Below are 17549 nucleotides of genomic sequence, written 5' to 3' on the forward strand. Positions count from 1 at the left end.
TTAGGAATTTCACATTGAAGTCAGAGGATCTTGTCACCTTTAGTTAGTGTTGGCCCTGCTTTGAGCAGGGGGTTGGACTAGATGACCTCCTGAGATTTCTTCCAACCCTAATATTCTATGATGCATTGTTTCTTTTTGGCTCCATCTATGCTGAGGATGGAGCTATTCTAAAAGAATGTTAGAACATGATGTGCACAGAGTCTGCTGAACTGTTTTCAACCATGATTTTGCTGATTAATGTACACAGGATCAAACAACTTTTAGAACAGAGTTAAAAACGATGGAAATGTTTTTTTAAAACTGTTCGGGCATGGTTTAGCTCCTGCTATACAGGCCATCCTGAGTTCAGCAGAGTATGTAAGCTCCCTGAGCCTCATTACCCTCTCATTTACACCTGTGTAAAGCAAGAGGAGTTTTACCAACATCAGTGGAGTTACACGGAAAGGGGGAGAGGACAATCTGACCCACAGACTGATAAGCTGTTGGGGCTTCCAGGACTGCTGAGTAACACAAAAAGTAAAATAAAAAAATGTAGGGCCACATCTGCAGCTTGTGTAAATCAATGAATCTTCATTGACTTCAAATGAGTTATACTGATTTACGCTAGCTGAAGATCTGAACCTTAATGTATAGACAAGAAAAAATCTTAACAAGCTTTACTGTGGTATGTCATTCCCAAACTTTCATAACGTGGACTACATCTTAACAGAGAAGACTCTCATGGATCATCTCCTCTTCTATTTGTGATTGTGGACACCTTCACAATAGTATAACATCTGCTGTGGCAACTGCAGCAATTGCTTACATGTAAAAGTAATAATAGGAAAGTATTCAGAGTAGCAGCCGTGTTAGTCTGTATCCGCAAAAAGAAGAACAGGAGTACTTGTGGCGCCTTAGAGACTAACAAATTTATTAGAGCATAAGCTTTCGTGGACTACAACCCACTTATTCGGATGCATATAGAATGGAACATATGTATTTGGGCTTCTTTTCATGTTATTTAGCTGACAGAAACAAGGAGGAGAGTTAGAACCATTTGACCAGTTGGGTTTCCATGGACTATTAGCAAGGACTCCATAGACCACCAGTGGTCCTGGACCACAGTTTGAGAACCTTAAACCACTGCTGTAGATATCATGAAAACTTAATTACAATTATTCTCATAATCTTGGAATGACTGTATCTACTACCATTGTAAAAATGACCTAAAGCCTCCTACAGTGGTCCCCAGCACACAAATGAGATGAAGAGTTCTTAGTCTATAAAAGAATCATGTATTTCTTGAACAATACAAAGTTGAGAATAAAAACAAATGTGTTCCTTTGAAATTGCCTAGTGAAGCATTTGTTTCATACTGCCTGTTGAACATTTGGGTAGACTGATTCAAATGTTAAAGCTGTGTTCAAACCAGAAAAAATAAAAATAATAAGCTGTCAGAATAATTACTAAGAACATACGAGGATTATACAAAGTAAACTGCAGCCTGCAAAAAGAGAATTGCATGTTAGCTAATTGTTAATTTTAGCAATTGCAATGGCTAATTACTGTGGCACACATTGACTATTAGCATGATGCCCCAGCACCTGCTTTCTCCAATGAACAGATTTCTTCATTGCTCGTGCAGGAGCAAAATGTGTAATTATTGGCCATCATTGGGGCGATTTTTCAGTGATTCTTTTGTGTGATGTGAATAAAGCATAATGACATATTTTATTAGAGGGCAAATAGCTGTTTGTTAATGGAAATGATTTGAAATCCAAGAAACTAGGAGCTAGGAGCATGTTTTCAGTATCAGCATGAATTCAAATGTATTTTCTTTTAACTCTTTATAAAAGAAGCATAGAAGTCAAATCTAAACTTAGTATAATATATTTAATGATATGTGCAAACACAGCATTGATTAATTGCCTCAAATGTTTTTCAATGCAACACCATTTCATTTGTTACAGCAATCGGCTAAATTTTCTGCATTTCTTATTTAAACTCTTCTTCTCTGGGCAGAAGATTGTGTCTTGTTCCTCATTTACTGAAAAATTCATTTTTGTAACTTAAGCAACAATTATGAGCACTATAAGGCGTATCTTCATTGAACGCATTGTAGAGCAGTGTACTAGGGTTATTATCTCGGAAAATACATGCTTGAATGTATCCATCAAGACCCAAATGTCAGCCACTGAATAGATTATGCATAGTTTTTGAGAACAGTGTACAGATAAACAATAAAATCTTGTAAATCAGCAATAGCATGTTCCCCTTTTGATTTAAAAAAGATTTTATTACATAATTTACCAGCTATCCCTGAACAGCCAAAAAAAGATTAACATATGGACCTGAACTATAGTAGTATTTAAAGTCTCCTTCTACTTATAATTTTTGAAGGACAGGTCACAGCCAATATATTTGAGTTGGACATTGTCTTCAACTTTTTATTACAAATAGATTTCAAAGTTGAAGGAAGGGAAAACTGTGAGACAAATTTTGCGTTGTTCCGCTGTGTAAATCTAGAATAAGTCAATGGAAGTCAAAGAAGTTACGCTAGATTTACATTGATATAAATGAAAGTAGATCTGGGCTCTGTGGCAGTTTGAATAAGTTACAGAGCTAAACAACTCCTGCAGTAGTCATATATGATGACCTAAAACTCAACTCTGTGTAATATGCTTTCTTAATAAAGCTACTGGGCCTGATTTTGATCTCACACAGATTTTACATAGGTACAACTCCATTAGCTTCAATGAAGTTAGTCCTGATTTACACCAGCATCAGCAAAATGAAAATTGGACCTACTTAATAGATGTTAAATGAGAAGGTTGAAAGAAGATGGTTCTGAAAAGTATGTGCAGATAAGTAAATAAATAAAAACTACACCCAATAGGAGTAATAGGAAGATATTCTTCTAAAGTAAAGGATGATATATTTGAACTATGTGTTTAGCAAAGTTGCATTTGCTATATGTACCAAGATGGTTGCAAAGATTAACATAAGAAAAATTATCCCAGTTTTATAGATATTGAAAACTTTATGCTTATCCCATGTACCATATTTTAGTTATTTATAAACATAAGGAAGAAACAATGAATGGGCCTATAGCTTCTCGCTGTTGCAAGATGTAGATAAGTTCAGTATTCAGGTTCACTGTTTGACCCATTAAACTGGTATTGAGGTATAATTTGTGTGTTTTCCCAGTACGGTTGCACATAGAATGGGGTTCATTTCCACAAGTTTGAATAAATTTATCCAGTTCAGTGAACCTGTTGTTAAGCTTAGCAAAACTCAGTAGGTGGCTTTAAAGTCCTGTAATTAGCCCATTACATAAAATCTGTACTTTAGATTTTTGCACATTGGTTAATAAGTGTAACATACTTCATATATATATAAATAACATTACATTAAATGATGCAAGCTAAAGGAATTAAAGGCCAAAGTAGTTTAATAAAATACTTGAAAGAGACCTCAGATTAACATGTTTAATTCCAACTCATTGAACAGGAAAAGACTGTTAGCCTTACTGTACCACATTCTTACTACTACATACAATCACATTTACAGAGTAGCAGATATTTAGTCTCTTCATTTAATATACAATAGCTGTCATCTGTGATCTATATGTGACTTTGGATGAAGTTTATAATTATCTTGTTTCTTTTAAGTTCTAATCATTACAATATCTAAATATAGTTATGAATTACCAAGAAAACACTTGCCTAAACATTTTCTTCATAATTTGTACAGAGCTAATTAATTTTTGATGTTCCTTAAGTCTTGCTTTCCACACTGATATCTGTTAGCAAAATATAATTTATGGGAATCTTAAAGTTCAAGCCTTTTTTTTATAGCTTTGCAAGTGTAATAAAGCTTTGTATCCTACTGCAGCAGGCCAAAATTTCATGCTAATCTAACTGATAATTATATTTGTTACTTTTCAAAATGGGGAGGGGGGAATTACATCTTTAAGACTAAAGCCCAACCTATTACTTTGTCCTTTGAACCTAGTGATGAGTTTCATAACTCCATTCAGTTAATATATTTAAAATGACAACATTACATGTACAAATGTTACCTATATTAGAAAATTGATTTATTTCCTTTTAGTTTTACATAGAACCCCTTTCACTGATTCAGGATTATCAGTGAGATATATTAATTTATAGGTTAAGCATCTTCATATTAGAGCTGTGTGAAATGTTCACTGTGAACCCTGAAACCATATAAAACTTGCCCAGGTTAGATCTCGTGAAAAATTCAAAACTTTGGAAAGTCTAAGATCCATGACCCTAAGGCTATTTGTGAGCAAACCTGTCCTGATTTGTAGTTTTGTATTGAAATCCATATCAAATTAATGATTTCAAGTTTCAACATGAAACCAGGTGGCACTCAGAAGTTTTTTTAATTTGTAATTTTAGAGTTTATTGAATCTAAAATTTAAATGGAAACTCTGGATAAATGCCTTCATGAATTGCAACCAAGAAAAAAAATTCTTGAACCTTTGAAACTGCCATGTTCCACCTCACTCTACTTAATATAATATGACAAATAAGGTTAGCTCTTTGTATTGTAGTGACTGTTTGTTCTTGTTGCGTTTATATTATTTCTTTTGTTTGCTTTTGCCTTTTTCCTTCTGTGGGTTTATCTTATATTACTCCTGTTTGTTGCTTTGCTCATTTTGTTTAATATCATTTTACTTTCACTTTTTCTTTTAAAAGAGTGATTGCTCATTTATACTTCATGTCCCAGTTCTCTATTCTTTTTCTCATACATAAGGAAGTGCAGAGTTACCTTTACTTTTATCATACATCCAGGGCAAAATCCAGATTTGAGACTAAATTCTATTCGGTTGTAGAGGTGCATCTCCCGTTTGCAACTATGTAACTGGAGCAAAATCCACCCCTACTGGAAGCTGTTGCAATTCTTATGCAATTGTCTGAACCTGGTTTTGTGGTGGCAGAAACAGTGGTGGAAATGCGATAAATGGTGGTAATTGGTAAGAAAACAGGATTAAGAGACAAAGTAAAGTAACTTGCTTTGATCTGGCATTCCGTGACTGTGCAAAATGAGTGTAATTTACATGCTGAGACAAAAGATGGGAGGAAAGTGTAGCAGGAAAAGATATAAGATGAGACAGGGTATCTTCCTTATCTTGCACCATCCTGGTACATTTCTGATCTTCTGCCTCAATTTGTCATGGAAGATGCATTTATTTGACTCATTACTGTAGTATCTAAGCTCCTTCCGGTAGTGCATTAAGCAACATGACTACATATCTATTGTGTGTTTTTTCTCTCATCCTCTTCCCAGAGGGAGAAGCATATGTTGTGGAGTGTCTTGTTTTAGTTGTGTGTCTTTTTAAATATATGTGTGTGTGTGTGTTTATATTAGAGAAGGGAAGGTCAAAGAAATGCACCTTGTACTTGGAGCAGAAATTGGTGAGGTTCACGGTTCCTGTGAGATTTCATTCCACAGTCTCGGACCACCCCTGGGGAAGATTCTGTGTCTCACACAGAGGAGCTTTACTTTTATTGTTGAAAGTTCCATTGTGCCAGTGGAACCTAGTTGTCAACCAGTCTTTGTCCCAGAGCTTTTAGATGTTGAAGCCATGGAGTGCTTTGAAGAGAAGGTCTGAGACCTGGAACTTGATTCAAAATTCTAAAGAAAGTCAGTGTAGAGAGCAGAGGACAGGTCTGATATGTTTGTGGTAGGCTGTGTTGCTGAGGAAATGTGCTGCAGCATTCTGTACTAGTTGGAGTTTCCTAAGTGCTGAAGGCTTCATGCCCAGGTATTTTGCATTGCTGTAATCCAGACAAGAGGTGGCAAAGGTGTGAATAAATGAGGCAGGGTCTTCATCTGCCAGAATGCAACAGAGCTTCCTAACCAAGCCGAGTCTGTAGAGAGTGTTATTTGCAGATGCTGCTGTGTAAAAAATCAATGTCAATAAGGAATCCACGTGTACTCAGACTATGCATTGAATTGGCCAGTTGTGAGTGTATATCATCAACCTCTGTCTTGCATGAGTTCAACTTCAATCAGCTGTTCTTCATCCAAGAGCTGATTTCACCCAAGAGTTGATTTCACCCAATGGGCCATATTGGTGGTAGTGGCATGGCTGTATGTGGTGAAGGATAGGTAGAGCTGTGTATCATATGCATACTGCTGGCAGTACTCATTGGGTATATCCCTCCAGGAAGGACTCAAACTATTTTAGCATATTATCTTGGACCCCTGCCACCTCTTTCAGGTGAGACAGCAGACTCTCATAGTCAGTAGTGTTGAATGCTGCAGAGAGCTCAAGAAGGATGAAATGTTTGTCTTCTATCCATTGACAAAAGGAAAATATTCATCAGTGCCACCAGTGCAGTTTCGGTTCTGAGTCCTGGCCTGAATTCAGACTGGGACAGATCTAGAATGTTAGTGTCAGTGAGATGAGCTTGCAGTTGGCCTTTTTGCTAGCTTCTTTATGAGCCTGCTCAGGAATGGGTGGATTGATATACCGCTGACTCTGTCCAGATGGTTGGCCAAATTCATGAGGAAACTCATTGAAGTTAATGAACTTGCAACTTAGTTACACCAGGAGTTGGTCTGGCTCATTATGTCTGCAGAGATGGTATTTCCAGCAACGACGTTCATCACAGCAAGGGATCGATTCGACATCTCTGGAAACTGGTGGGTAGATATACAAATAGACAATTTTAAAAAATATAATTGCCTAAAGTTAGGCTCCTAAATCCATATTTAGGGGGCTAAATTAAAATGCTCTGATTTTCATAAGTGGTGGGAATTGTGGCCTCTGATTTAAATGCTTAAATATTAATTAAGGTGCCAAAGTTTATTTGAAAATGTTGGCCCTATGTTTGTTTTAGATGTATTGGTTAACCCTTACCAGTTCAGAGATACTTGTCTTTGAAGGGTACCTTAGCATCTCTAAAGCAATCCTTAGTGCAAAAGTTACACCTTCTCTGGTGTTGCAGTAGTATAGAAAAATAGCATTATATTTTAATTTGGTGTTGAATTAAGAAATATTTTGACACAAACAGCTTGGAGCACTTATCTCTTTTTTCAGTGTTTTTGGTAACTTCACCGAATTTAGAGCTTGCACTACTTTGGGGTGTAAAAAGAAGTAGCCACTGAGGCACAGAAATGAATACTATTTTTTTTTAAAAAAGCAGAAAAAGAAAGTCTTATTTTTCTAGACTTCTAGCCTACTGATTTTTTACTAAGTAGTATTGCAGATAGCTTTTGGGATTTATTTTAAGCCATTAGTTTTCATAAATATAAATATGAGAGTATTTTAATAATCCCTGACTGTTTGCTCTTGCACACCCCAAGACAAGATATAAACATAGCAAAGATTTCTGAGAACCAAAACACAAGTAGGTTTGTCTACTATTCCAGTGATTCTAAGATCTGCTCTTTGTAACCCAGCAGAAACACAAAACCATGACATGCTTCTTTTTTTCATCATGTCTTTTTAAAATGTATTAAAAATATGCTGCCAAGAAACATTTTTACATGCAGCTAACAAAAATTATAGAAAATACTGTTGAATCCTCTTTTATTTTACATTTTTATAGTCTGGAGGTGCCAGTCATGACTGCATGGGTAAAGTTGATTTGTCATATAATCATAGAATATCAGGGTTGGAAGGTACCTCAGGAGGTCATCTAGTCTAACACCCTGCTCAAAGCAGGACCAATCCCCAGACAGATTTTTGCCCCAGATCCCTAAATGGCCCCCTCAAGGATTGAACTCACCACTCTGGGTTTAGCAGGCCAATGCTCAAACCAATAATGAGCTCTTACACACTGCAGTGGCACTGGGTTGGCACTTAAATATAATATTTGGCATACAAAATGCAATGGCATGGTATAAGGGTGCTCTCAGCAGGAGTTTGGTATGACCACATTATTCAACAATGGGTGAAGCCATGAGTGAATTATACAAGTTATCCTAAATGAGTTTACATGGTGTGGGACAAATATATTATTTATTTTGTGCCATGTATTTTACAGAAACACCATTTTTAAAAGTTGCTCGAGAGTTTTTCATAATTTTATTGGGACTGATTTTTGTATGCCTTCTCCTGTTAGAACTGGCTCACTTATTGCCATGAATCCAACTGTATGGACCTCTGAAGAAGAGGAAAAAATATCACTAATATGGTCTTAAAGCATGTAAAATTTACCTAAATTCATCTGATATCTTGGGACTTCTGAAGGCTAGAAGCAAATCCAATGTGTTACACTGGGAAGCTTATACTTTCCCTTTTCCAGGGGTATAAAGCTCCTAAGCCAAATTCTCTGCTGGTACAAATTCACTGGAAAATCTGACCCAAGCTATTTCTAGTTCGGCAGGATCAGGAGATGTGGAGTTGTCACCTGTAAAGGACTGACTATGCTCCTGCTGCACTTCCGAGAAGAGAGGGTGAGAATCAAACTTTTGTGGCTGCTTAATTTCTTTTAAAAGGGAAAAGGGCTGTGTGAAGTTTCAGAGGAAATGGATTAGTGGGCAGAGTGCAAGTGAAGTTATGAAATGTTCATGTTAAGTGAAACTTATCCCTTGATTCTGCAATATACCACATGGATATTACTACAACTTATGTGGGAAGAGAGAGAGAGTGTGTATACTAGAGCCCAGACTCACTCAGCCTGATTCTGATCTCACGCTAAATCAGGAGAAACTCAATTTCCATCAATAACAATAGCAATTTATTTTTGTTTACTAGGACACCCATACTGTAAGACCTCTAAGCATCTAAAAATACAGCTATGTGCATTATATCTTTCTACACTTGTTCACAGTTACCTACTTCTGTTCATTTTGTGGACTATTGTGAAGCTTGCTTTATTTTCTGCCAGATGCACCCACTGAAAATAGGGGTTATACGATAAACATGAAGAAATTATTAAAATGTGCACTACCCCTTACTAGGGTATGTTTATAATATATTTTGGTTCACTGTGATCAGCAATGTCTTCTGGAATGTGGGGTGGGGGTGACTCTTTCTATAGCTCAGGGTTTGAGAAAACCTGATTGCACAGTTTTAAGTAGAGGGCTCAAGTTGAACTTGTATACTGCAAAGTTGATGGAGGTTTGGGGTATGCAGGGTCAGATCCCTAAGGGGTGCAGGTATTTTATTATTAATTATAGTTTATTATCCTATATAAACAATTAAGAGAGGAAACTAACTTTATTTACAGAGGAGCCTCTCCCTTGTTGTAGCATAAAAGATGTAGGAAATACTTGTCACAATTTAAATTATACAAACATGAGGAGTTAGAGTGAAGGGAGTCTTAATTTCTGAAGTTATGCAGGTCTTCAAACTAGGTGCCTCTCTTCACAATATCCTATTTGGCTGCCCAAGAAACCACAATATCAGAGGCAGTTTTGTTCAGGAGCAGAACAGTTGGATGTAGGGAAGAAGGGGTGGACGGGAGGAGTTAGGGGGGAAGGGTGAGGAGGAACACTGGTGCAGGCAAGTTTCTAGTTATACATTTTAAATTCACTCTCCAGATTTTTCTGCAGGATAAAAGCTTACACAGACCAGTGCAGGAAGAGCCACTGTTCAGAGTAAAACTACTCCGTGTCTCTAGAACTCTGCACTGCCTTGTGTCTCAGCTATTCTCAATGAAGTGTCTTTAATTTCACTGAAATAAAAGGACTCCACAATACCACACCAGAAGCTAGAATTTACCAAACTTCCTCTGCAAAATTCTTAATTTCATCTTCACAAAACTTTGTCCAATTTATAACGATAAAGTTAAGTGCAGCACTTTCACTCTACTGCGGATTAATTACATGAATCCGAAAGGCCTGGCAGAGTTTATTTCTGTGAGAATAAAACATTTTAAATGTGTATCTAAAATCCCAATTAGGCTTCCAGATGTAGAGAATAAAGATAACTGTCCACCAAACATGTTGAATTATTTAAAGATATTGATTTGGGGGGGGGGGTAAGCTAAATTCAAAACACCCTGTTGTAACTTCCAGAGTAAAACTTGATTGCACGTACATGTCACATTCGTAGGGGTTTTTTTTTTTTTAAACCCTCTAATTGGAAAGCTCCCATCATCTGCACACTTGTTTCCAGGCATACATGAAGTGATCAATGGGGAAAGCAGGGTCAATCGAGACAGACTGTGAGTGAAATTAAAATTATAAAATGTCCAAACATTTAACTGCAAATAGGAAATCTTTATACCCACCCACACCCTATTCTGTAGCATAAAGCTAAGGCAACAATTATTCATATACCTCCAAGTAATTTGCAGGCTCCACACAAAAATCTCATTTAAAATAATAAATTGCTATTTCTGCACATTTATTCTCCCCAAATGCTGGCTAATTGCTGCAATGGCCATTATAAAGAATAATTTTCGCTTAGTGGGGGAAAAAAAGGAATGAAGAGAACATTTTCTGGTTTTGTTCCTCTGCGAAGGCTCTATTCAGTGAATCTTGAATGCACAGCGTTTCACTGCTACATTTATTATGCTGAGAGGTCAAGTATTACACAGCATCTTGTATTACGCTTTGCATGCTAAGTATTTCACTTCACAAATTGACCCTTCGGTGTACTTACTACATAATGCTTTAAAAATCCAGCTAAAACGCAGGACAATTAGCAATACTTTGGCTCCCGGTTAACAATGAGGACACCAATGTAGGTGATTGCATTTACAGTGTTGCTTTCTTCAGAAAACATTTTTGACACATTAAGGTACTTTGGAATTGTGCAGTACCAGTCCTCTCTTTCCTGAATGGCTTTTCCAGCATGCACAGAGGGAAAGAGTTACTGTAGTTTAGGCTTAATTGAAAAGAATTCAGGCACGGCCCTATGAAGCACCAATTAGGGGGATATTATATCATAAAAAGCTGTAATATCCATTTTCAGGCTTGTGCATCAGCGAGTACAAAGTAGGGCACGATCAAAAAAGGATGGAGTTTAAACTCTTGAAACTGCTACATTTAATGAGAAGTTCAGGATGAGAGAAAAAGAGGAAGTTCTCTGCGGGGCTGAGAGACGTGCCTATTATGACCACATAATCTGGTCCAGTCACCTATGGTCGTGGATGTAACTAGGAAGAGGAGGAGGGTTGTTTGCTTTGTTCCGAGCTACAAGTTCATGTGGCTGGATGAATATTCATGTGAGTGATGAGTTGAGCTGGGCAAGTTCCAAGAGCTCCGTGTTTTGTATTTGTCAGTGGTTCATTTGGTCACCCTGAACGAAGGCAGCAATGTATGCAGCACAGACCCCCACCTAGTTCAAGCCCACTAAAAAAAGGAGTAAGTAAGTGCCTTGCTTTCAACGATAGATAATTGTGAAATAATAATAAAAAAATCATCGCACCCCTTTGGTACAGAAGTCCCTGCAGGCATTGGCTTCTGCTTTATACTTAAATCATTGAGCTGAGGTTTTGGGTTATTGTATCAAGGTAATAATCATCAACAACATTACAAACCTGTAACGTGTTCGACTGGCTTTCAATGTTCCTAATTACAAACCTTGTTAATATCCATTTCAGTCTGCCTTAATATGCCCACCAGATAGGCTTATTTCACACTCCACTAGGTAAGAAGAGGGGAGCACCCTCACGGTTGTAATTTGCACAGACTGCAGTGTACACATTACCCTCGCATGGGAGGGCTTGAGGGTGGTTTAAAGGAAAACTACTGTAAACATCTCACAATAAAATGAAACCTACAAGAACATATGAGAACGAAAACACCAAAAATTGTTTTATTGCTTATACCTGTAATCTTGGAAACAAACAGAACCCTCCATTAGTGTTCAGCTCTGAACTTGCCTTTCAGTGATTTCACTTACCCACATCCATACATGGAAATTCAGGAGAACAACCATTTTTATTGGGGGAGGGGGAGAAAAGAACCTTGTTGCCCTGTACATTTTAGATTTCTAATTTCCAGTTGGTAATAAAAGTATGTTAATGGGTTGGCCCTTTAAAAGTATATTTTAAAAAGTTTTAACTTATCCTTTAAGTGCCTTTAAAAAGTAACATCTTCCATAACAACTGCCTTGCAGGAGAGTCCTTTGTACTTTAATTGGTATATGCAGTGTTGTAACTGTTTTGGTCCCAGGATATTATCGAGACAAGGTGGGTGAGGGAATATCGTTTATTGGACCAACTTCAGTTGGTGGGAGAGACATGTTGTGTAGCTCCTAAGCTTGTCTCTCTCACCAACAGAAGTTGGTCCAATAAGAGATATTACCTCACCCCTCTTGTATCTCTGTGTAACTTAAAATTATGCCCTGTTATTTGATAGCACTATCAAAGCAATGCTCCATTTAGCCTTTCTATACAAAATAGTGTTGAAGGGCGCTCACATAACCAAATCATTTTAAGAGATGAACTATCCTGTAAATAGCTGTGACAGGACGTATGTGCGAAATTAAACCAGATCGAGGGAAAGCGTTTCATTAAATTAAAGCGTTAAATCCACGCCCACATTGTTTTAGAACCTGAATTTCTTATCTTAAAAATAGTGTAAATCTAATGGGTTAATTTTGAATTCAAATGCTGATTGCACGCCCTAAAAATGTTGCCTACGTGTATCCCCTCTTTATAGGAAGAAAGTAAAATTCAACAAAAGAGGTGGCATGAAATCAGAAAAAGTTTGGGGCTGGAGAGCTTAAAATAACAAGTGGATCGATAATGAGAATAACAATGAACTAGGTTATGTTTCCCCTTTAAATGTACAGAGGTTCCCGTGCCATGACAAAGAGAATCGTATGTGTATGCCCCTTTTGCTGTAATGACCCAGTCGGGAAATCTCTCAAAGTCAGTGGCTCATACATTAGCTCTCCCGAGAGGTGCAAACGGTCGATTCTATCGCTTTCATTTTGTAAACGTTGAAATGTTAATGTGCTTCGGTGGCACATGCAGCTGCTACATTAGAAGCAAAGTTCCCTTCTTCAGTCCAAAGCCCTTCTTTTAGGTGCAGAGGGAAGTGTAAAAACTCCCCAGAAATGCAATCTTTCTACGGGGAGAAAAAAGTGCCTGATGCCTTTTGTAAAAGAGCTGTGACACTCAACTGCCCTTGTCACTGAATTCTAGTTCGAAAGTACTAAGCTTTGATGCAATAATGGGGTTCATTAAATCTACCTTAATTACCTACTCACCACATTTTATCCCCCAATAATTATTGAGGATTTCTAACTAACTTTCAAAACTTAGTCTTTAAGGCTGACTGGGTTTCAGGACACTCTTGTTCTTAAGGCATCTATTATATTTAATATTTTATATAGAACGATAAAAGGGTCATTTTAACTGCTAACTGACATAGTAAAATGACTGCTTTTATTAGTAAGATTTAAAAATAGCAACAATAATTAAGTTTGACAGAAATCAATTTTTTATAATTTTGATGGATAATAATGATGTTTGTTTTAAGCATTTTTTTTCAATTTTTATCTATTTAAATTTTCACTGTTGCACAAAATTATGGGTTTTAAACATTTTTTTCTCTATTTAAATGTTCACAGTTGTGGGAAATTATGGGAGGTCAGAGAATAATTACTTCATGATAGTAGATGTTGAGATTCAAACTGTTAAAGCTCTATAACCACTAAACAACAAATTGTCAACATCCATTTCAAAATTTACAAAGGAAATATCCTTAAATCAAACTGTAATAAGTTCTAAAGCAGCATTTTTCTTACTTTGCTTATGTGTAACTGTCAATTATTTCCTATGCAAACATTTTTTCACTGGTTCATGTGTGTATGGTAAAATGGATGTTTACCAATAAAAATCTAATCCTTCCAAGCCTAACAGTAATGTTTTATTGGATTAGGTATGCATCTTGAGCATGACAAGTACATTGATTGGGAAGGTTTAAGTAGTATTTAATTGCTAGTCTGGGCTCCAGCCTAGCTAGTTCAGATCATTCAGATTTTAAAATAGGACATAAATACAGGTGAAAATATACAGGTTATGTAACCAATAATGGATTTTAGCTTTGATCTGAATAGCCATCGCAACACTAGCTCCAAAATTTTTATGTCCATGGCTGTTTAGGATAGACAGACAATATTTTCCCCTATCAACCTAATGATCCAGATCTTTGGCTGCAGGCAAGGTGGTTCTGCAGCTCAGAAGGCTTTAAAACAAGCTTTGCAATCCCTCAATCCCGGGCTAGCTGTGTGCTGGGTCATCTCTAACGGCTGCTTTAATTTGCACCAGCTGTTAATTGCCCCAAAGGTGATGGAAGCCCTGGTCATATTCTTTTCCCCAGCCTGGTACCCTACATTAGCAACTGGGCTGATGCTGTCATATGAAGTATTATGCTGGTACTTCCCCGACAGTGTGGTGATAATCTCATGTTCAGCTACACCAGTTTTAGGATTGCTTAGTGCAAAGACTATAGTGTACTTCACTACTGAAATCTATAGTATTTAATAAATTGCTTTATAGTATTCCAAGTGTTACATTGTTTCATGTTCTCTGTGTATATATAAATCTTCCTACTGTATTTTCCACTACATGCATCCGATGAAGTAGGCTGTAGCCCACGAAAGCTTATGCTCAAATAAATTTGTTAGTCTCTAAGGTGCCAGATGTATGCCTCGACTTTCACTGTGTGACTTTGTCTTTGCATACAGATTCTCCATTGCCTCTGTTCTTGCCTTGCTGCCCCCAATGGCCTGGCCTTAGTCCCATTGAACACAATGGAAGCTTTGCCACTAATTTCAGTTAGATTCAATGACAGCACAACTGGCAGAGGTGAATGCCTTCAATGGGTGTTTGCCTGAGTAAGGACTGAATAAAGACCAAAGGATTTGGCTCAATGAAAATATGTAACCTCAAAAAGATATTTTAGCCATTTGAACTATGATATAATCAGGTGAAACAAATATTGTGAAACATCTGACTGCTGTTATATCCATTTTGCTAATATCACACACCTGTAATGTAAAATGTTAATGCAATATTATTTAAAATATCTTTCTAAATGTATTCTTTTTATTTGTTTTTGTTTATGAAATCAAAAGCTGCAGGATGTGTCCCAAATCCATATACTGCTCTTTTTAGCTGAAATGGTGGTTGGTTATGCTAACAAATCAAGGTCCAAAAATACAGGGCCATTGATTTTTAAGCGAGCTCCCTTTTGAGCCCTTTGGCATGTAAGGAGACTGAAGGGAGTGGTATACCACATAAGTGAAGGAATAACTTATTTTTCTAAAAAGAATGGTTGCCAGGTAGTATACTAAAAATGCCCATTTTTGATATATGATGTTTCACCTTTTGAGGCTTCAGCTTCAGAAACATGGGGGATCTAAAGAACTACCCTCATAACTTTCATGGAGGTCAGTGGGAGTTCTTCATGTGCATTAAGGGTGGTCAATGGCTTGTAGATTTAGATCTGAGCATATTTGGGAGAATGACAGAATATAGCAGATCAACAGAACAAGCATATATCCCACAAAAATATCTCACTTGCATCCCCTTTCAGATGTATGGATGGATCCAGGGCTTGAAACTGGACTGGTTAGTGCTAGTATACTATACTAACAACTTTTGGCAGGAAGATAAATCAGTTACAACTCTGTGAATTGTACAGCTCATAAAGTACTAGAAATCATCCTCCCCCTGTGTCTGAATTTTTCTCAGCAACATGGTGTTCTGCTCAAATTTTTATTTTTGTATTTGTGAAACTTTCCTTGCAGGTAGAAACACAGTTTCATGTACTATATCTGGATGTCAGTGAAAAGTTGAAGAAGTTTTCCATGAAGGATATTGAGTTTTGCACTGGATTGGTCTTTCACTAGAAATCCCACAATATGTGTTTTCTTAGTGAGCCCTGTAAATTTAGTCTGAAAAACTTAATACATGGAGATATACCTATCTCATAGAGCTGGAAGGGACCTCGAAAGGTCATCGAGTCCAGCCCCCTGCCTTCACTAGCAGGACCAAGTAGTGATTTTTGCCCCAGCTCCCTAAGTGGCCCCCTCAAGGATTGAACTCACAACCCTGGGTTTAGCAGGCCAATGCTCTAAACGTGGGTCTGCTAGACTTTGCCTAACGTGGCTTAATAACTTTTGCATTCTTATCATTCCCCAGTTAGCAGGAACTATATTAGTTGGTTATTTTTTCTCATATGTGCCCTTTTTTAATTTTATAAGGGAAATGAGAGGCCTAACATCTTTTAGTATATACCTGGCAAAGAGAAACAACAGGCTGATTCCATGGGAGAGAAACTCTCACTTTAACATCCTGGTTTCTCTTGCAGTACAGATGAAGCATTTGTATAGTTTTGGAACCCGCAGCAGTGAGCAGTAGGGTGATTGATGATACAAGTCATTTTCATGCTGCCCCTAAAAAGTTAGCATGACTAGTATTTCATGCTGCATTGGAAGGCCCAACATGGTCAAATCACCATTCAGCAGTGAAAATGCTAATGTAAACTAGTGGTTATATTCAGAAGAAGTTAGTGTACCATCTTCATACTGTTAAGCAGCATAGTTGTAATGGATACTTATTTTAATAGACAAATCCTCATACCATCTGATTTGCAGTCCCATGTACCAGTAGTCATATGCCGGTCACAATATAAATAGTTTACATCATATTACTGACTGAGGATTATCCAAAGTATTGGTGTGAAATGCCTGGGTACTTCTGTAATGCTGAGCCACATGAAGAACAGATATATTTTTCAATATAAAGAACATATTTTGAAACGTTAGTGCATTTGTGATCAAAGAGGGGGTGTGCTGGTATGATTGTCCCCCTCTGTTGTATTCCCCTTTTTACATGTGAAGATAGAGGGCTTTGGAGTGCTGATGACAGCTGTACCTCTACATTGGCAGGTGCAAAGTCATATGTTTTTCTCTACTAAGGCAGTGCCAGGGATTTTCAGAGCAGTGCACACAGCAGTGAGGCATACTTTGGTCACGTGGGAAGATAAGACCGCTCACTTCATCACAATGGTCAGGCCACTGTATACTTGTATGTGAGTGGCCAGTGGGTCAACTTTGGCAGGAGCAGCAATACCTGGCTGCATGCCATGCTGTGTATGCACAGCTTCATACTGCCATTAAATCTTCTGAACAAGCTGTAAACAGACATAATAGAGGCAGGCATAGCATATTTGGTCACTAGACATCCTCTCCTCCCAGGCCTGTGATATCAGATGATGATGCCTGTGGGCCTGAAGGGTTTCTCTGTGTACCGTGTGTCACACAGCACTTTAGTTATAAAGGGTTTCCTGGGGAGCGAGCAGGGGGAAGGAATTGATAAGATGGTTGCTGTGGCCATAAGCTCTGCAGCCTTTTTAGCCAGTTGTGCTCAGCATAGTATTTACTCAGATTGTTCCAGGTGCACAGTGAATTCTCTCCTCCACCAGCTGAAGCAAACAGTGGTGAGATGGTGGAATTCCACTCTGCTGCACGTGCTGAAAAGTCTGAATGAGCAGCTCATAACAATTCAAGATTTCGACATCTGGTCCAGTGTGAACCTGCAGCATGGCTCCTGATTGGGAGCCTGTGCCATTTTATAGCCAATTGATGCAGCTAAGGTAAGGAACTGAGATGCTGACAG

General features: G+C 37.7%; 1 protein-coding gene across 1 annotated transcript in view; it reads right to left on the reverse strand.

Annotated features, from left to right (window-relative positions):
- Window positions 1–1853: 1853 nt before the first annotated feature.
- The window catches only part of NKX2-1 (NK2 homeobox 1), a 53541-nt gene continuing 37845 nt past the window's right edge, over window positions 1854–17549 (reverse strand). The window contains exon 3 of the mRNA XM_054027833.1: window positions 1854–6654. The gene's annotated coding sequence lies outside the window, so the exon portion shown is untranslated. The remainder of the gene's footprint in view (window positions 6655–17549) is intronic.

The sequence above is a fragment of the Malaclemys terrapin genome, chromosome 4 (assembly GCF_027887155.1).
Source record: "Malaclemys terrapin pileata isolate rMalTer1 chromosome 4, rMalTer1.hap1, whole genome shotgun sequence".
Classification (NCBI taxonomy): Eukaryota; Metazoa; Chordata; order Testudines; family Emydidae; genus Malaclemys; species Malaclemys terrapin.